At 34.9% G+C, this 18309-nt stretch overlaps 1 pseudogene; it reads left to right on the forward strand.

The window, feature by feature from the left end:
- The first annotated feature begins 11557 nt into the window (after positions 1–11557).
- On the forward strand, positions 11558–12017 carry LOC698894 (ubiquitin-conjugating enzyme E2 N pseudogene; annotated as a pseudogene).
- Positions 12018–18309: the final 6292 nt, after the last annotated feature.

Here is an 18309-nt window from a genome sequence, read left to right on the forward strand (position 1 = left end):
AGGTCTTTTATGTACGTAAAGAAAAAAAGTGTTGGAGAAGAAATAAATGAAAGTAAATATTACTATTTATTTTAAATTAATGTAATATAACTATTCAAATATTAATGGTAACAACATACTGTCTGATAATAACCTCTTAATCAGTAAAATGAGTTTTATAAGGCATAGTGGGGAGGAATTGAGATTTCTCTGTTGTAAGCTACCTGCACTACAGGTAAATCCATGTAATGTTATTCAAAGGTGAAAGGACGGAAGTGTGGAAATTTCTACATTATGAGGCACATGCACTACATGTGAATCTATTTAATATTATTTAAAAGTCTGCTTAGATTAATTGTAAATGTATACTGCAAACTCTAAGGCAACTACTACTAATATGTTAAAAAAGAAGCATAGGTGAAAAAAGAAGCATAGGTGATAATATCAACTCACCATTGATGTGAATTGAGTAATGTGATTAGTCTAAATATACATATTAAAAGAACAATGAATAGGAAAAAGTTAAGCATAGTAAATGTTATTTCAACTTATATCAGTATTTTAAATGTGAATGGAATGGTCTAAATACACATGTTAAAGATGGTGATTGTGATTATGGATTTTTAAACAATTGCTCAACTATAGGCTTTTTATAAGAAATCTGCTTTAGATATGAAGACAAAGATAAATTAAAATGAACGAGGTAGAAAATATACATACCATGTTGATACTAATTGAAAGAAAACTGGAATAATTGTTACATTTAGACAAAACATATTTCAAAGCAAATAAAAAGGCAGGGATAAAGACAGACATTGCATAATGATAAGGTGTCCATTCTCCTAAAAGATGTAACATTTCTTAGCATGTATATGTCTATCAAAAGAGTATCAAATTACAAAAGGCAGAGAGAGGTGGAGGAAGATGTTGGAGTAGGAATCTCCAGCGATTGTCTCCCCTACCGCCACAGGAACATTAATTTGAACAACTATCCATGCATGAAGTTTTCACGAGAGCTAAGAAAACCAGGTGAGACATTACAGTACCTGGTTTTAGCATAATAATTAGAATAGACAAATTGAAGAGGGCAGAAAAGACCATTTAATAAGTTTTGCATCACCTGTTCCCCAACCTCAGCAGTTCAGTTTGGAGAGAAGTACTATCTACTTGAGGAAAAGGAGGAAAGCAAGCATAGGACTTTACATTAGAATCCAGTACTGGGTCCACTACAGTAAAGCCCAGCGCTGGGCTAGACCCCTCTGCTCCTGGCACCAGGCCAACATACATGAACAAAGCCTCTAGACCTGCCCCTACATGAGACAAAATTTTGTGGTCCCAGGGCCAGATGGGAACCTGTGGCCCTGGTAAGGCAAACTTGAGATCTGACCCACATGACCACCAGCTGACTGCAGCAGCCTCAGACCCTGAAAAAACCTTAGTGGTGGGAAGACTATAGCAGCTGTGGGTCTTGGGCACACTCCAGTGCTGTGCTGGTCTTGGCAGTCACAGTTTCTGGTGTGACTCAGCACTGCATCAGCCTCAGCAGCCAAAATATTATGGACCCAGCAATTCTAGGCTTTAGGGCACCTCAGGGAACTGCAACTGCTGAAATGGTAATGGATTTAAGGATACCACCAGTCAACCTACATTGAATCACCGGACAAACCTGCTGCTGAAGAAAGTTACCAAACAAAGCCAGGCTGCAAACACTGGATTAGGCAACAATATCAACATGCAGACATTGACATATGGCCGCAAGCATCAAGATCAATAAGAAAAACATGATGTCAGCAAATGGACAAAATAAAGCTCCAGTGATGCTGAATGGATTAAAGACTTAAACATAAGACATGAAAATATGAAACAACTAGAAGAAGAGGAAAAAGCAATTTTTTTCTTTTGGATATGACCTCCAGAACACAGGCAGCAAAAGCAAAAATAAATAAGTGAGACTAGATCAAACTAAAAAGCTCTGCACAGCAAAGGAAACAATCAATGGAGTGAAGAGACAACCTAAAGAATGGGAGAAAATATTTGCAAACTGTGCATCTGACAAAGGGTTAATATCCAACATATGTAAGAAACTCAGGTAACTCAGCAATAAGAAAACAAGTAACCTGATTAAAAAATAAACAAAGTATTTGAATAGAGATTTCTCCATAAAAGGAATACAAATGGCCAACAGGTATATGTAAAAAAGAATCAAAACCACGAATCATCAAAGAAACACAAATAAAAACCACAGGGAGATACCACCTTATACCATTTGAAATGGCTATTATCAAAAAGATGAATGAGAACATAAAGATGTAAAATAAAGGGAGACATTGTACACTGTTGGTGGAAATGTGAGTTGGTACAGCCATTGTGGAAAGCATTATGGAGATTAGTCAAAAAATTAAAAATTGAGCTGCCATATATCCAGCAATTCCACTTTTATGTGTGTGTGTGTATGTGTGTATGTGTGTGTGTGTGTGTGTATATATATATACATATATATATATATATATATATATCTCCAAAAGAAATGACATTGGTATATTGAACACATATCTTCATTTCTATATTTATTCCAGCATTATTCACTATATCCAAGGTATGTAATCAACCTAGTTTTCCCTCAACAGATGGGGTATATTGAAAAATATATGGTATATTGATATGGTTTGGCTGTGTCCCTAACCAAATCCCATCTTGAATTCTAACTCTCACAGTTCTCATGTATCATGAAAGGAAGCTGGCGGGAGGTGATTGAATTATGGGGGCAGGTCTTTCCTCCTCTGTTCTCATGATAGTAAGTCTCATGAAATCTGATGGTTATTATAAGGGGGAGTTTTCCTGCACAAGCTCTCTATTTTTTTCCTGCTGCTATCCATGTAAGATGTGACTTGCTTCTCCTTGCCTTCTGCCATGATTATGAGGCTTCCCCCGCCACGTGGAACTCTAAGTCCACTATAAACCTCTTTCTTTTGTAAATTGCCCAGTCTTGGGTATGTCTTTATCAGAAGCATGGAAACAGACTAACACAGTAAATTGGTACCAGGAGAGTGGGGTGCTGCTGAAAAGATACTTGAAAATATGGAAGCCACTGTGGAACTGGGTAACAGGCAGAGGTTGGAACAGTTTGGAGGGCTCAGAAGAAGACAAGAAAATGTGGAAAAGTTTGGAACTTCCTAGACACTTGTTAAATGGCTTTGACCAAAAGCCTGACAGTGATATGGACAATAAAGTCCAGATGGAGGTGGCCTTAGATGGAAATGAGGAACTTGTTGGGAACTGGAGCAAAGATGACTCTTGTTATGTTTTAGCAAAGAGACTGGTGCCATTTTGCCCCTGCCCTAGAGATTTGTGGAACTTTGAACTTGAAAGAGATGATTTAGGGTATCTGGCAGAAGAAATTTCTAAGCAGCAAAGCATTTAAGAGCTAACTTGGGTGATGTTAAAGGCATTCAGTTTTATAAGGAAGCAGAGCATAAAAGTTCCAAAAATTTGCAGCCTGGCAATGTGATAGAAAAGAAAAACCAATTTTCTGAGGAGAAATTCAAACAAGTTGCAGAAATTTGCATAAGTATCAAGGAACCTAATGTTAATCCCCAAGACAATGGGGAAAACATCTCCAGGACAAGTCAGAGGTCTTCATGGCAGCCCCTCCCATCACAGGCCTAGAGGCCTAGGAGAAAATGGTTTAAGGGCCAGGCCCAGGGTCTTCATGTTGTGTGAAGTCTAGGGACTTGGTGCCCTGCATCACAACCACTCCAGTCATGAATAAAAGGGGCCAAGGTACAGCTCAGGCTGTTTCTTCAGAGGGTGGAAGCCCCAAGCCTTGGCAGCTTTCATGTGGTATTGAGCCTGCGGGTTCACAGAAGTCAATAACAGAGGTTTGGGAACCTCCACCTAGATTTCAGAAGATGTATGGAAAGGTCTGGATGCCTAGGCAACAGTTTGCTGCAGGGGCAGGGCTTGGGCCCTTATGGAGAACCTCTGCTAGGGCAGTGTGGATAAGAAATGTGGGGTAGGAGCCCCCATGCAGAGTCCCTACTGGGTCACCACCTAGTGGACCTGTGAGAAGAGGGCCACAGTCCTCCAGACCCCAGAATGGTAGATCCAATGATAGCTTGCACTGTGGGCTTGGAAAAGCTGCAGACACTCAATGCCAGCCTGTGAAAGCAGCCAGGAGGGAGGCTATACCCTGCAAAGCCACAGGGGCGGACCTTCCAAAGACCGTGGAAACCCACCTCTTGCATCAGTGTGATCTGGATGTGAGAACTGGAATCAAAGGAGATCATTTTGGAGTTTTAAGGTTTGACTGCCCCTCTCAATTTCAGACTTGCATGGGACCTGTAGCCCCTTTGTTTTGGCCAATGTCTTCCATTTGGAATGGCTGCACTTATCCAATGCCTGTACTCCCATTGTATCTAGGAAGTAACTAGCTTGCTTTCGATTTTACAGGTTCATAGGCAGAAGGGACTTGCCTTGTTTCGGGTGAGACATTGGACTGTGAACTTCTGAGTTAATGCTGAAATGAATTAAGACTCTGAAATACTGTTGGGTAGGCACGATTAGTTTTGAAATGTGAGGACATGAGATTAGGGGAAGGATAGTGCCAGAATGATATGGTGGCTGTGTCCCCAACTAAATCTCATCTTGAGTTGTAACTCCCACAATTCCTATGTTTCGTGGGAGGAACCCGGTGGGAGGTGATTGAATTATGGGGGCAGATCTTTCCTGTTCTGTTCTTATAATAGTAAGTCTCACAAGATCTGATGGTTATTATAAAGGGGAGTTTTCCTACACAAGCTCTCTCAAGCTCTCTCTTTTTGCCTACTGCTATCCATGTAAGAAGTGACATGCTCCTCCTTGCCTCCCACCATGACTATGAGGCTTCCACAGCCTTGTGGAACTGTAAGTCCATTATAAACCTCTTTCTTTTGTAAATTGCCCTATCTCAGTTATGTCTTTATCAGCAGCATGAAAACAGGCTAATACATATATACACATACAATAGAATATTATGCAACCTTAAGAAAGGAAATGCTATCATTTGCAACAACGTGGATGAAACTGGAGGATGTTATGCAAATATAATAAGCCAGACACAGAAAGACAAATACTGAATGATCTGACTTATGTGTGGGATCTAAAAAAGTTAAACTTATAGAAGCAGAGGGTAGAATGATGTTTGCTGGGGGTTGAGGGAGTGAGGAAATAGAGGGCTTTTGGTCAAAGGGTACAAAGGTTCATGCAGGATGAATAAGTTCTGGAGATTTAATGTACAGTATGGTGACTATAGTTAATAATACTGTGTTGTATACTAGATATTTGCCAGGAGAATAAATCTTAAATTTTCTGAGCATACTCAGACACAAAGATGGTAACTATGTGAGGTGATAGGTCTGTTAATTAGCTTGATTGTCATAATCATTTTCCAATGTGTATACCTATCAAATCATCACTTTGTACATTGTAAACAGGTACAATTTTCATTCATTCATTATCCCTAAATAAAGCTGAAAAATAAAAATAGAAATGAGTAGATAAAATTTTACAAAAAATAATTTGGGAGAATTTCTGGGTTCATGCTCGGTCAACAAAAATGGATATTTTTTCTGTATATTAACAAGACTCTTAGAAATTATGATACAAACAATTTCTTATTATAATATCATATACACACATTATTTAGGAGTAAATCTAATAAAGTACACTCATGATTTTGGCAAAGGAAGTAACAAAACATTGAGTGATGGTAAGGGCAACCTTAGATAAGCAGAGACATATCAGTTTGATGGATGAGAAAACAACATGAAAAAGATATTATTTCACTTTTACAACAAATTTAATGCAATTTTAATCAAAGCCTCATTATGAAACCATATATGTAGAATTATAAAGGTATAAAATATTCTTCAAAAATATAAAAGCATTTATAAAGTACTTTCATTTTAAACCCTTGTAGTTAAAGTAACAGGTGAAGAGAGAGGCAAATTAATCAATATTTTAGATGATAGAACTCAGAAATTGATCAAGGTGTATACAACAATTAAATATATAATAGAATTAACTTTCTGCATCAGTGGGGAAAGAATAAACTTTCAGTATATTATGTTGGGATAAATTGTTTTCCAATTGAAAAAATTACAATATTAGATCTTTACCAAATATCATATGCAAAAATTCATCCCAGACAAATAAAAGAGACAAATAAGAAAACCTTCAAAATTATTAAGAAAAATTATTCAGTAAATTTTTCTATCTATGATAAAATTTCTTAGATAAGGAATAGAAAACCCACAAATAAAGAAGTTACTGAAGTTACTGAAAAACAAATTGAAATGACAACAATATACTTAAACATATTTAGCAAACAAAGTGTTAATATGGAGTATATGGAAACAATCTTTCTGATCCCTAAGTCAAAAATATATAAATATTAAAAATGGGTAAATTACATAAAATTGAACTCAGCAAAAAGGACAACTGAATGTACAATAAACATTGAAAAATTGAAGTTACCTTTTCGCACTGTACATATAGGACAATTTAAATTATAAGCTTAATATTACCAAGAAATGGTGAGCATGTGTTGCAACAGGAAGGTTCATATACTCCTTGTGGAAATATAAAATTGGTATCATAACTTGAGAGAGCTATTTGGGAAAAAAAATGTTAGTTTGTAAATATGCATACCCTAAGGCCTGGAAATTTTATTCATCAAACATGATTGTGAAGAAAAGAATTAACAGGTTAAAATAATAAAATAACCTCTAAAAGATACACAGAAACGATTGTAGAAATCCAAGTTAAACATAGTATGAAGCCCAGAAAGCAGAGAAAATATTGGGATTACAAATTAAATTAATGAAATTAACAATAAAACAAGTGTTGAAGAACATATTCCTGTGGTCAAAAAGAGCCAAATATGATTAATGCAAGTGTGTCTCATGAATTAGGCAAATAATACAAAACAAGATTGAGACTTATTTTTGGAAAATTCTTGCATTTGTAAGACTAATTTTTTATTCCTACAAACAGTTCAGTTGAGAAAAACAGATTGACAGCAAATGATCAAATTCAGTTCTTTTTTTTTCCTTTTATTTTCATTTCTGTAATTTTTAAACACTAGAGGAACCAGATCTACAGATGACTGAGGGAGAAATTTTTGTGAATGAGAAATTACATACAGAGCCAAATGGCACTTATGAAAACAACAACAACAGCAAAACTTTATTTTGCATTTATTTTTATTTTTTTATTATTTATTTATTTTTTTGACAGAGCCTTGCTCTGTTGCCCAGGCTGGAGTGCAGTGGCATGATCTTGGCTCACTGCAAACTCCACCTCCTGGGTTCAAGCAATTCTCTGCCTCAGTCTCCCAAGTAGCTGGGATTACAGGCTTTCTCCACCAAACTTGGTTAATTTTTGTATTTTTAGTAGAGACGGGGTTTCACCACCTTGGCTAGGCTGGTCTTGAACTCCTGAACTCGTGATACACCTGCCCCAGCCTCCCAAAGTGCTGGCATCACAGGCTTGAGCCACTGCGCCTGGCCGATGTTGAGCATTTTTATATGCGGTTGGCTGCTTGTACACCTTGTTTTAGGAAGTGTCTGTTCATATTCTTTGCCCATTTTAAGTGGATATTTTTGTTCCTTGCTTGTTGATTTAAGTTCCCTGTGGATTCTTGATATTAGACCTTTATCAGATGCATAGTTTGTGATTATATTCTCCTGTCCTGTAGCCTCTCTGTTTACTGTCAGTAACTTCTTTTGTTGTGCAAAAGCTCTTTAGTTGAATTAGGTGCCACTTATTACTTTTTATTTTTGTTGTAATTGCTCTTGGGGACTTAGCCACAATTTCTTTGCCAAAGCTTGTAAAGAAGATATTTCTTAGGTTTTCTTTTAGCATTTTTATAATTTGAGCTCTTACATTTAAGTCTTTAATCCATTTTGAGTTAATATTCATATATGATAAGAGGTAGGGGTCCAATTCATTATTCTGCATATGACTAGCCAGTTATCCCAGCACCATTTATTGAATAGGCACTCTTCTTGTCAATGCTTATTTCAGTAGTTTTTGTGGAAAATCGAATGGTTGTAGTTGTGTAGGTTTACTTCTGTGTTTTCTATTCTGTTCCACTGGTCTATGTGTCTGTTTTTGTACCTGTACCGTGCTCTTTTGTTTACTGTAGCCTTATAGTATGGTTTGAGGCTGGATACTGTGATGCCTCCAGCTTTGTTCAGCAAACTGAATCCAACAGCATATCAAAAAGTTAATTCACCATGACCAAGTAAGATTTATTACTGAGATGGAAAGTTAGTTCACCACATGCAAATCAGTAAATGTAATTCACCACATAAACAGAATAAAAAACAAATCTCATACACTTGTCTCAGTAGATGCAAAAACAACCTTCAATAAAATCCAACATGGCTTCATGATAAAAATCCTCAATAGATTAGGCATTGGAGGAATGTACATCAAAATAACAAGAGACGTATGTGACAAAGCCACTGGCAACATTATACTAAATGGGCAAAAGCAGGAAGCATTGCACTTGAGAACTGGAGCAAGACAAATATGTCCACTCTTACTACTTTTATCCAACATGGTAATGGAAATTCTATCCACACACAGCAATCAGGAAAGAGAAAGAAACAAAGGCCATTCAAATAGGAAAAGAAGTTAAACTATCTGGTTGCTGACAATAAAATTCCATACATAGGAAACCCTAAAGACCACACCAAATGGCTTCTAGGGCTGATTAATAGATTAGGTAAAGGTTCAGGATACAAAATCCATGTAAAAAAATCAGTAGCATTTTTATACACCAGTAACATTATAGCTGAGAGTCAAATCAAGAACATGATCCCATTTACTATAGCCACAAAGAAAATGAAATACCCAGAAATTCATCTAACCAAGGAGGTGAAAGATCTCTACAAAAAAAAAAAAAAAAAAAAAAAGAAACTACAAAACACTGCTGAAAGAAACCAGGGATGACACAAATAAATAAGAAAAATTCTATGGTCGATGTAGTTAAAATGGCCCTACTGCCCAAAGCAATATACAGATTCAGTGCTATCTCAATCAAAATACCAACAGTATTTTTCACAGAATTAGAAAAATCTACTATAAAATTAATTTGGAACCAAAAAAAGAGCTTTAATTAATAAAGCCATCCTAAGCAAACATCTTTAAAAAAAAAAAAGGAAGGAGAATGAATGGACCTTTGATGAACAGAATGACAGACTATGGCAGAAACAATGTTCTTCACCTTACAACACTAAAAACCCACATTTCCCAGCACCCTCTCCCCTTGCATCTCAATGAAACCTTGTGAATATGTTTTGGTGAAGGAAATGTTCTAGAAATGAGGTATTGTGTTCAGAAATTGAGGTTTTTTAGTTGTTTCAGAAAAAAAAAAAAACCTATCTAGACTAATACATAGAGAAACACATAAAACATAAATTTCAAAGAAAATTTAGCAAAACCTAGGCAGAAACATGGAAAACATAGCAAAATGAAAACAGATATTTTAATGTTATTACAAAGTTGAGTACAAGCCTAAAAACATTGAATGGGAATAAAATGTTTATTTTATATTTGAAAGTCACATGAAGCAACTCAGGTATCCCAATATAATTATTTATATACTGAATAATATTTCATCAAAATATAAATATAAATTTATATACATAGTAGAAAATGACAAAATGCAATCATACATGGAGTGCATCACACAGTTTGCTATATGTTTGCTAAATGAAATTGGTAAACGCAAATGATACAGATTTAGTGACTGAACAATTCTACATTCCACTGAATAGAATTAAATTCTACTTAATTAATGGAATGTTTGATGTGTGAATCTATTTTTCCATTTATCCTTCTAATTGCAAAGTTCCTTTCTGGCATACAGATATCAATTTTGTGAGTTTCTATGAATTGTACTATACAGAAATCTCAATAAATTCTAAAATTCAGATTTAAGAAAGGCCACACATTGGGACCTTAATATGTGTATATTTAAAAATAATGATGTGAATTAAAATGAAATACTCAAATAGATAAAAGATAATTTTTTACAAAATTTTTTTTTGGTCAAACAAGAAATTATAACTGTAGTTATAGATAATTGTGAAAAGAAATCCAAGGAGAAAATTAGGTGTCAGATCTTCATCATGGGGTTCAAGTGATGTTTGCTAAAATATAACTGGCCAAGCCATAAATAGTCACAGTGTTCAGTCAAATATAATTAGCTTCATTTGACTTCACTACAAAATAAAGCAAAAAAAGGAGCTATAATATTTAAACATTAAAGGTAATAATTATAAAGTAGCAATGAGAAAATATTAAAGTATGAATTTAAAAAGATAAAACATAAAATTGATCAATTAAAAATATAAAACCATATGATTAATTTTTAATATTAACATGTAACTATATGTTAAAATTTCAATTAAAACAGCAATTTCTAGAAAACCTGATAAGTGGAGAAAAGAGATAAAACACATACATACAAATTTTTAACTGTTAAAATATCCACAGATAATGTAAAATCATAACTAGCTATATGAAACTTTATACCAATAAAGTTAAAAGTCTTGAAATTGATGATGTTTCTAGAAAAAACGTAATTCATGCAAATATTTTCAAGAAATAGAAAAATTAAGTTATTATTAATTGATTTAAATTAAAGTAAGAGAAAAAGGGCCACATTAAAAAATGGTACCCACTCCAGAGGTTTTATAGGAGGTGATTTATTTGAAGGTATTACAGCGTGACTAATTATCACCCATATATGGTGTTATAGGACTCAAAAGGCTATGAGCTCTTTTTGAACTCAACTCATTTTGTAAACATAATATCTCCTTGAAACAAAATGCAAAACATTATTCATTGTTTTAATCTTATTTATACACACAGAAATACTTGCACTTAATAAAATACTACTAATTCAAACACAGAGCTATAATTAAAGAGCAATTCATTATGAGCTAGTAGGGCTTTTTTAGTTCTTGAAACTTCTACTTATGTAGTTCATCACATCAAGAGAAAAGGAAGCAAAATCATATGATCATCTTGGTAGATTTCAATGAGGCATATGTAAACAGAATTAGCACCTATCCCTCATATAATATAGTTAATGAAAAGCATAAACATTCTTAGATTCATATGATGAATCATATCTATCTAAAATTTACTTATGAAGTAAATACAACTTAAAGATGGAATATAAAATGTTCTTATTAAATTCTAGAGAAACAAGAATATAGTTACTATCATCTCTAAAATTTAACTTTGTAAGTTATATTTATTATAGAAAAAAATAAAAATTCTTAAAAAAGACAACAATGTACTCAAATAATACGGTGTTCAACCTGGAACATTTAAGAAAAATGACCTGACTTTAGTTTCAAACTACAAGATGGTTCATTAACATGGTGAGATTAAAAATCGTTTTAAAATCCCATGCACATATATTTCCTATATAGCTGTTTAATACATAATTAACTAATATTACATTTTAAGTAGAAATAAAAGTCTACTGGACGAGACCAGAGGCCAAACTCAGGTTCTGATGGCCGGGCTACCCTGCAGGATCATCAAGAAAACCCAGCGTTTGCTGGCAGAGCCAGTTCCTGGCATCAAAGCAGAACCAGGTGAGAGCAGCGCCCTTTATTTTCATGTGGTCATTGCTGGCCTTCAGGATTCCCCCTTTCAGGGAGGGACTTTTAAACTTGAACTATTACTTGCAGAAGAATACCCAATGGCAGCCCCTGAAGTACGTTTCATGACCAAAATTTATCATCCTAATGTAGACAAGTTGGGAAGAATATGTTTGGATATTTTGAAGGATAAGTGGTCTCCAGCGCTGCAGATCAGCACAGTTCTGCTATCCATTCAGGCCTTGTTAAGTGCTCCCAATCCAGATGATCCATTAGCAAATGATGTAGCGGAGCAGTGGGAGACCAACAAAGCCCAAGCCATAGAAACAGCTAGAGCATGGACTAGGCTATATGCCATGAATAATATTTAAATTGATCCAATTATTAAGTATGCATCACTTCTCCTGTTCTGCCAAGACTTCTTCCTTTTTGTTTGCATTTAATGGACACAGTCTTAGAAACATTACAGAATAAAAAAGCCCAGACATCTTCAGTTATTTGGTGATTAAATGCACATTAGCAAATCTATGTCTTTTCCTGATTCACTGTCATAAAGCATGAGCAGAGGCTAGACGTATGATCTGGATTGTTGTGAAACATTTAAAAGCAGTGGTCCCTCCCCACTTTTATTCATTTCCCCCATCCTGGTTTAAGTATAAAGCACTGTGAATGAAGGTGGTTGTCAGGTTAGCTGCAGGGGTGTGGATGTTTTTCTTTATTTTCTCTTTTCTTTTCTTTTCTTTTCTTTTCTTTTCTTTTCTCTTTTCTTTTCTTTTCTTTCTTTCTTTCTTTCTTTCTTTCTCTCTCTCTCTCTCTCTCTCTCTCTCTCTTTCTTTCTTTGGCGGGAAGGTAGTTTTATTTTAATTTTATGGGCTCCTTTCCCCGCCTTTTTGGTGATCTAATTGGATTGGTTAAAAGCAGCTAATCAGTTCTTTAGAATATGCTCTCTAGCCAAGTCTAACTTTATTTAGACGCTGTAGATGGACAAGCTTGATTGTTTGAACCAAAATGGGAAGATTAAACAAGCATCACAGCGCTTACTAACAACATTGTGACTTTGCTGTCAAGTGTAGAGTCCCCCCTTCAAAAAAACTTGTGACCATTTTGTATGGCTTGTCTGGAAACTTCTGTAAATCTTAGGTTTTAGTAAAATATTTTTTGTTATTCTAAAAAAAGTATAAAGTACCAAGTAATTATAAGAAATATGAAGTACATATAGGAATAAAAATGATTTAATGATAAATGAATTGGATAAATGGAGAAAATTGTTGGAGTTTGGAAAGACTGAATGTAAAACAAACATCTGTTAGAAAAAGCAAAAAGCAACGATGGGCAGGGAAAAATTATATGCAACAAATATAGAAGGTAAAGTATACTTAATATATAAAGAGCACTTATCAATAAGAAAGAGTTCTTGTCAGTAATAAAAATTCCTCAAGAATACATGTTATATTGCTTTACAACATCCTTATATTATTATTGCCACCGTACAGATAAGAAACTGAGCCACTTTAGAGTTCATTAACATGCCTTAGATTTCCCAGAAATTTGTGGTAGTCTAGGTGTCCAAATCCTCATCTGCCTGACTTAAGAGCTCCTCTCTATTGTACTATAAGTCAACATTTGTTAATTTATTAATATTATAACTGAGCCTGATTCTTCCTGTATTTCTGCACTCACTGTAAATTAACCATTTTACAGGATAATGCCTCTCTCAACACTACAATCTTTATAATTAATCTATTTATGTAGTCATGCATTTTAATACTTTAGAATCTCAAAGTCCTGCAATAGATTTTTTATATTTTATTTTACAATAGCCATTAAGTTGATCAAATAATTATTTATTGAGTTGCTACTATATGACATATATTGGCCTAGGTTTTAGAAAATTGAACAAAAAATAGACAAAGATCTCTTTCCTCATGAAGTGTTATATTGTAGTGTGAATGAGATAGACAGTAAACATAAGAGGCAAGATCGTTGTATAAAACATTAAAAGGACAAAGAGGTGTGGAGAATAATTAGGTAAAATAATAGATGGTGACGAAGGTTGTTGTGTGTGTGTGTGTGTGCTCATGCACTACTTTAAATAGTTTGATTAAGGCAGGCCTAAGTGATATGGAAAATTACTGGACAAAGATTCAAAGGGTTTGAGGGGGATATCCATGAGGATATCTGGAGTTAGAGCATTTCAGATAGAGGGATCAGGCAGTTCCTGATATGAGAGCATTTCTACCATGATACAAGAAAGAACAAGGCTCATGTGGTTGGAAAAATTTTAAAAAGTGAGTGAGAAGAGAGAGGAATCAAAGATGAGGTTCCAAAGCTAATGGAATTTTAGATCCTGTAGAGCTCTGTAGCACATGGAAGGTACTTGATCTTCTATTTTGAGTGAAAGTCATTAATCCATCGGATAGTATGAGCTGAGGAATGATATGAACTGACTTAAAACAGAGTCACTCTGGCTGCTGCTTGTGAATTGATTGCCTGGGGGTGTGGGGAGGGGTAAGAAAATGTAGACTTTAGGTGGGTCTCAAAATAATTCAGTGAAAAACCAGAGTAATGATCTAGCTCTAGCCTATAGGTGTGGATTGACTCTCAATGAAGTAAAAAAAAAAAAAAAAAAAAAAAAAAGAAACATTTTTTTTTTTTTTTTTTGAGACGGAGTCTCGCTCTGTCACCCAGGCTGGAGTGCAGTGGCGCGATCTCGGCTCACTGCAAGCTCAGCCTCCTGGGTTCATGCCATTCTCCTGCCTCAGCTTCCCGAGTAGCTGGGACTACAGGCACCCACCACCACACCTGGCTAAATTTGTTTTGTATTTTTAGTAGAGACAGAGTTTCACCGTGTTAGCCAGGATGGTCTCGATCTCCTGACTTTGTGATCCACCCGCCTCAGCCTCCCAAAGTGCTGGGATTACAGGCGTGAGCCACTGCGCCCGGCCAAAGCATTATTTTTTTTTAATGAGCTGGTCTTTTAAAATGGAAGTAAAAAACCCCACATATGCAATTTTATTTTAATTTATAACCCAGGTTATCAGTGATAAATCCACACACAATTACCTAAGTATCAGACCAAATAAAGGTAAAAATAGGCTGTAGTTTAGAAAACTTTCAAATATTAAGAACAATTAGAAGATAATTATTTATTTTCCCAAAGAACTATTCTACAAAAGTATTCACTGCCGTATTCCTTGAAAGAGTGAATTTTCTTAGAGCATTTAACTTTTCATCTGACTTATCACAAAAACGGGAAGAAAGGGCAACCAGATGCTTATAAAGTTGTGCCAACCTTGTGGGGGTGAAGAAGTCTTGGAAAAAGTGACAAGAGAGTATTTACGATTTTCCTCTTTCTCAATAACTCACTTTTCTTTCTATCTCCAACCCCAAATCCAAGTAGATAACCCTTTTTAAACTCACTATTCAGAAGAAGAATAAAACAGAAAGCAGAGAATATGAAATGTTCTTAGCTAGGGTTTTCAAAAAAATTAAGCTTTTAGGAAACTGATATGCCTATTTTAAAAATATTTATTCTGTTAATGAAACCCTAAATCATATGCCCTATTGCGTATGTGGATTTTTTACTTCCATTTTAAAAGAGCAGCTCATTAAAAAAATTAATGCTTTGCCCTGGCACGGTGGCTCACGCCTCTGCCTCCCAAAGTGTTGTGATTACTGGCGTGAGCCACTGTGCCCGGCCAAAAAGAAATTTCTTTATGATTGTTACTTGAGATTATAAAAAAGAAAATTGATAAAATTTACTGTGTTTTCTTCAGATCGATGGCTACTTCCTGTATCTACCCCAAATGACAAAATGTCACTGATTTATATATTTTATGCTCTGTGTAAAAATTTAGTAATTTGCATGTGTCATCTTCCTCTATCCCATTTCCTCTGTCGGGGCTGGGATTTGTTTTCCAAACTACATGTGAATTGTCTTTTTTTTTTTTTTTGACGGAATTTCACTCTGTCGCCCAGGCTGTAGAGCAGTGGCGCGATTTTGGCTTGCTAAAACATTCCCCTCCCAAGTTAAAGCGATTCTCTTGCCTCAGCCTCTGGAGTAGCTGGGATTACAGGCGTGCGCCACCATGCCTGGCTAATTTGTGTATTTTTAGTAGAGACGGGTTTCATTGTGTTGGCCAGACTGGTCCCAAACTCAGGTGATCTGCCCACCTCAGCCTCCCAGAGCGCTGGGATTACAGGCATGAGCCACCACATCCGGCCATTTTTAGTTTTAATTAAGTTTTTTTTTTTTTTTTTTTCCTAGCCTATTTCTAAACTCCTATCCATTGTGAGGGTTAAAAGTCTCCTCCCATTTCTAATTACATGAAGTCCATAGATATCACATACAAACTAGACTTCTCAAACTCATGCTTTCACCCGTTATTCTGAAAAACCGTGATCCATATCAACCCAAAGGATAACAAAAGTTTTTATCGCTACATTTAAAGCAAATTCAATTTTATTTTTTTTAATGTAAAAATTGAGGGAAATATGTGAAACACCTAAAGGCAAGGTCGCTGATTTAGTTGTATACTTTTTTCCTAACTTAAACAACATGGCGAACTTAAATAAGATAGGATATATGTATATATACACACACACACATATATATATCTCCATACATATATCTCACATATATATCAAAATAAAAACAGAAACTAGGCAAAATTCATCACAAAATCAGACATGCAGTTTTGTTGTGGTCTTCAATTTCTTTTACATGATTGCATTTTATTACATAAAAATGTATTTCGCCAGAAAATTATTGACCTTGTAATGAATATTATTTGAAACTCTAGAAAAAGTGTAGATATTTAGATATTTAGTCACTTTGAAAGCATACTGATAAGGAATACTTTATCATCATTAAGAGACATTAGTACACATATACATGGTTCAAGACCCAGGGCTAAGCATATACTATGTAAAAGACACAAGACGACTCTTATTTTAAAATGCTGGTAAAATAATTTGACACCAGTTCTAGTGTCAAACTATTCTGATTTTGTCCTTGAGCAAATTATATAAATTCACTGAACTTCAGTTTCTGTAACAAGTAAAGATAACACTGGCTGCAAGAAGTTACTATGTAAGTAGATAAAGTAATGTATTAAATACATAACTGCTAGCACAGAGTAGGAACTGAAGAACTGATGGTTTCCTTCCCCTTCACTGGGCCTCACCAATCAGTTGAGGAAAGAGAGTATATATACTACATGTAAATAATAAAACATAGCAGTCAGCATAGACAAAGAGTCATGTGAATAGTATTGGTAACTGACAAAACAAGAGTTCAGAGGAAAATTTTTAGGACTGGCGTCAAAAGATGCTTCTTGGGGAACACAGGCTTTGGTCCAGAAATTAAAGGAAAACTATTAGAAAAATAGAAACACAGTTGGTACGATCTTCCAAATGCAACCCATTTATTTAATAGGCAGGACTTGGTGGAGAGCCAAACAAGAAAGCTTATTCTTTATCACCACATTTTAATACATAAAACAACTCTGCTAGATCTTCCTTTACTGTCTTCTTGATCTAATGGGGGATTTAATAGTCTTTCCAGCCACATATGTTTAATTAGAATAGTCTCATTTTAGAGGTAATTATATCTATTTATTTTTTATTTTAATGTTCATAAATTTAGGGGTTTTGATACATAGACACATTGCATAGCAGTGAAGTATGTACTTTTAATATAACCATCATGCAAACAGTGTACATTGTACTAATTAGGTTATTTCTCATCCCTCACATTTCTCCCACCCTTTCACCTTTCCAAGCCTCTATTATTCCTCTCTCTATGTCCATATGTACACAACACTGAGCTTTGATTTGTAAGTGAGAAAATGCAACATTTGACAAATTGTTTCTGAATTATTTTACTTAAAACAATGGCCTCTAGTTCCATTTATGTTGCTGCAAAAGACATAGTTTCATTCTTTTTTATGGCTGAGTAATATTCCATGATGTGTGTATATCTATACATATACATATGCATATACATATATTATATATGTGTGTGTGTGTATATATATATGTCTATGTGTGTATATATAAAATTTTCTTTTTCCAATCATCCATTGATGGACACTTATTTTGATTCCATATCTTTGCTATTGTGAATAGTGTTATAAACATATGAGTGCCGGTATCTTTTTCATATAATGATTTCTTTTCTTTTAGGTAGATGCCCAGTAGTGAGATTGTTGGGTGGAATGGTAGTTCTATTTTTAGTTCTTAGAAAAATATCCATACTGTTTTCAATGGATGTACTTCACCACCAACAGTGTATGAGTCTTTCCTTTTATTTTCATCCTCTTCAACATCTGTTATTTTTTGACTTTTTAATTATAGCCAGTCTGACTGGTGTAAATGACATCTCTTTATGATTTTAATTTCCCATTTTTCTCCTAATTAGAGATGTTGAGCATTTTTTTTACATGCTTGTTGGCCATTTGCATGTCTTCTTTTGCAAAGTGTTCTGTTGCGGGAAGTCAGGGACTCCGAACGGAGGGACCGGCTGGAGCCGTGGCAGCAGAACATAAATTGTGAAGATTTCATCTTAATAGGGACATTTATCAGTTCCCAAATAATACTTTAATAATTTCTCATGCCTGTCTTTACTTTAATCTCTTAATCCTGTTATCTTTGTAAGTTGAGG

The sequence above is a fragment of the Macaca mulatta genome, chromosome X, assembly GCF_049350105.2.
Source record: "Macaca mulatta isolate MMU2019108-1 chromosome X, T2T-MMU8v2.0, whole genome shotgun sequence".
NCBI classification, from domain to species: Eukaryota; Metazoa; Chordata; class Mammalia; order Primates; family Cercopithecidae; genus Macaca; species Macaca mulatta.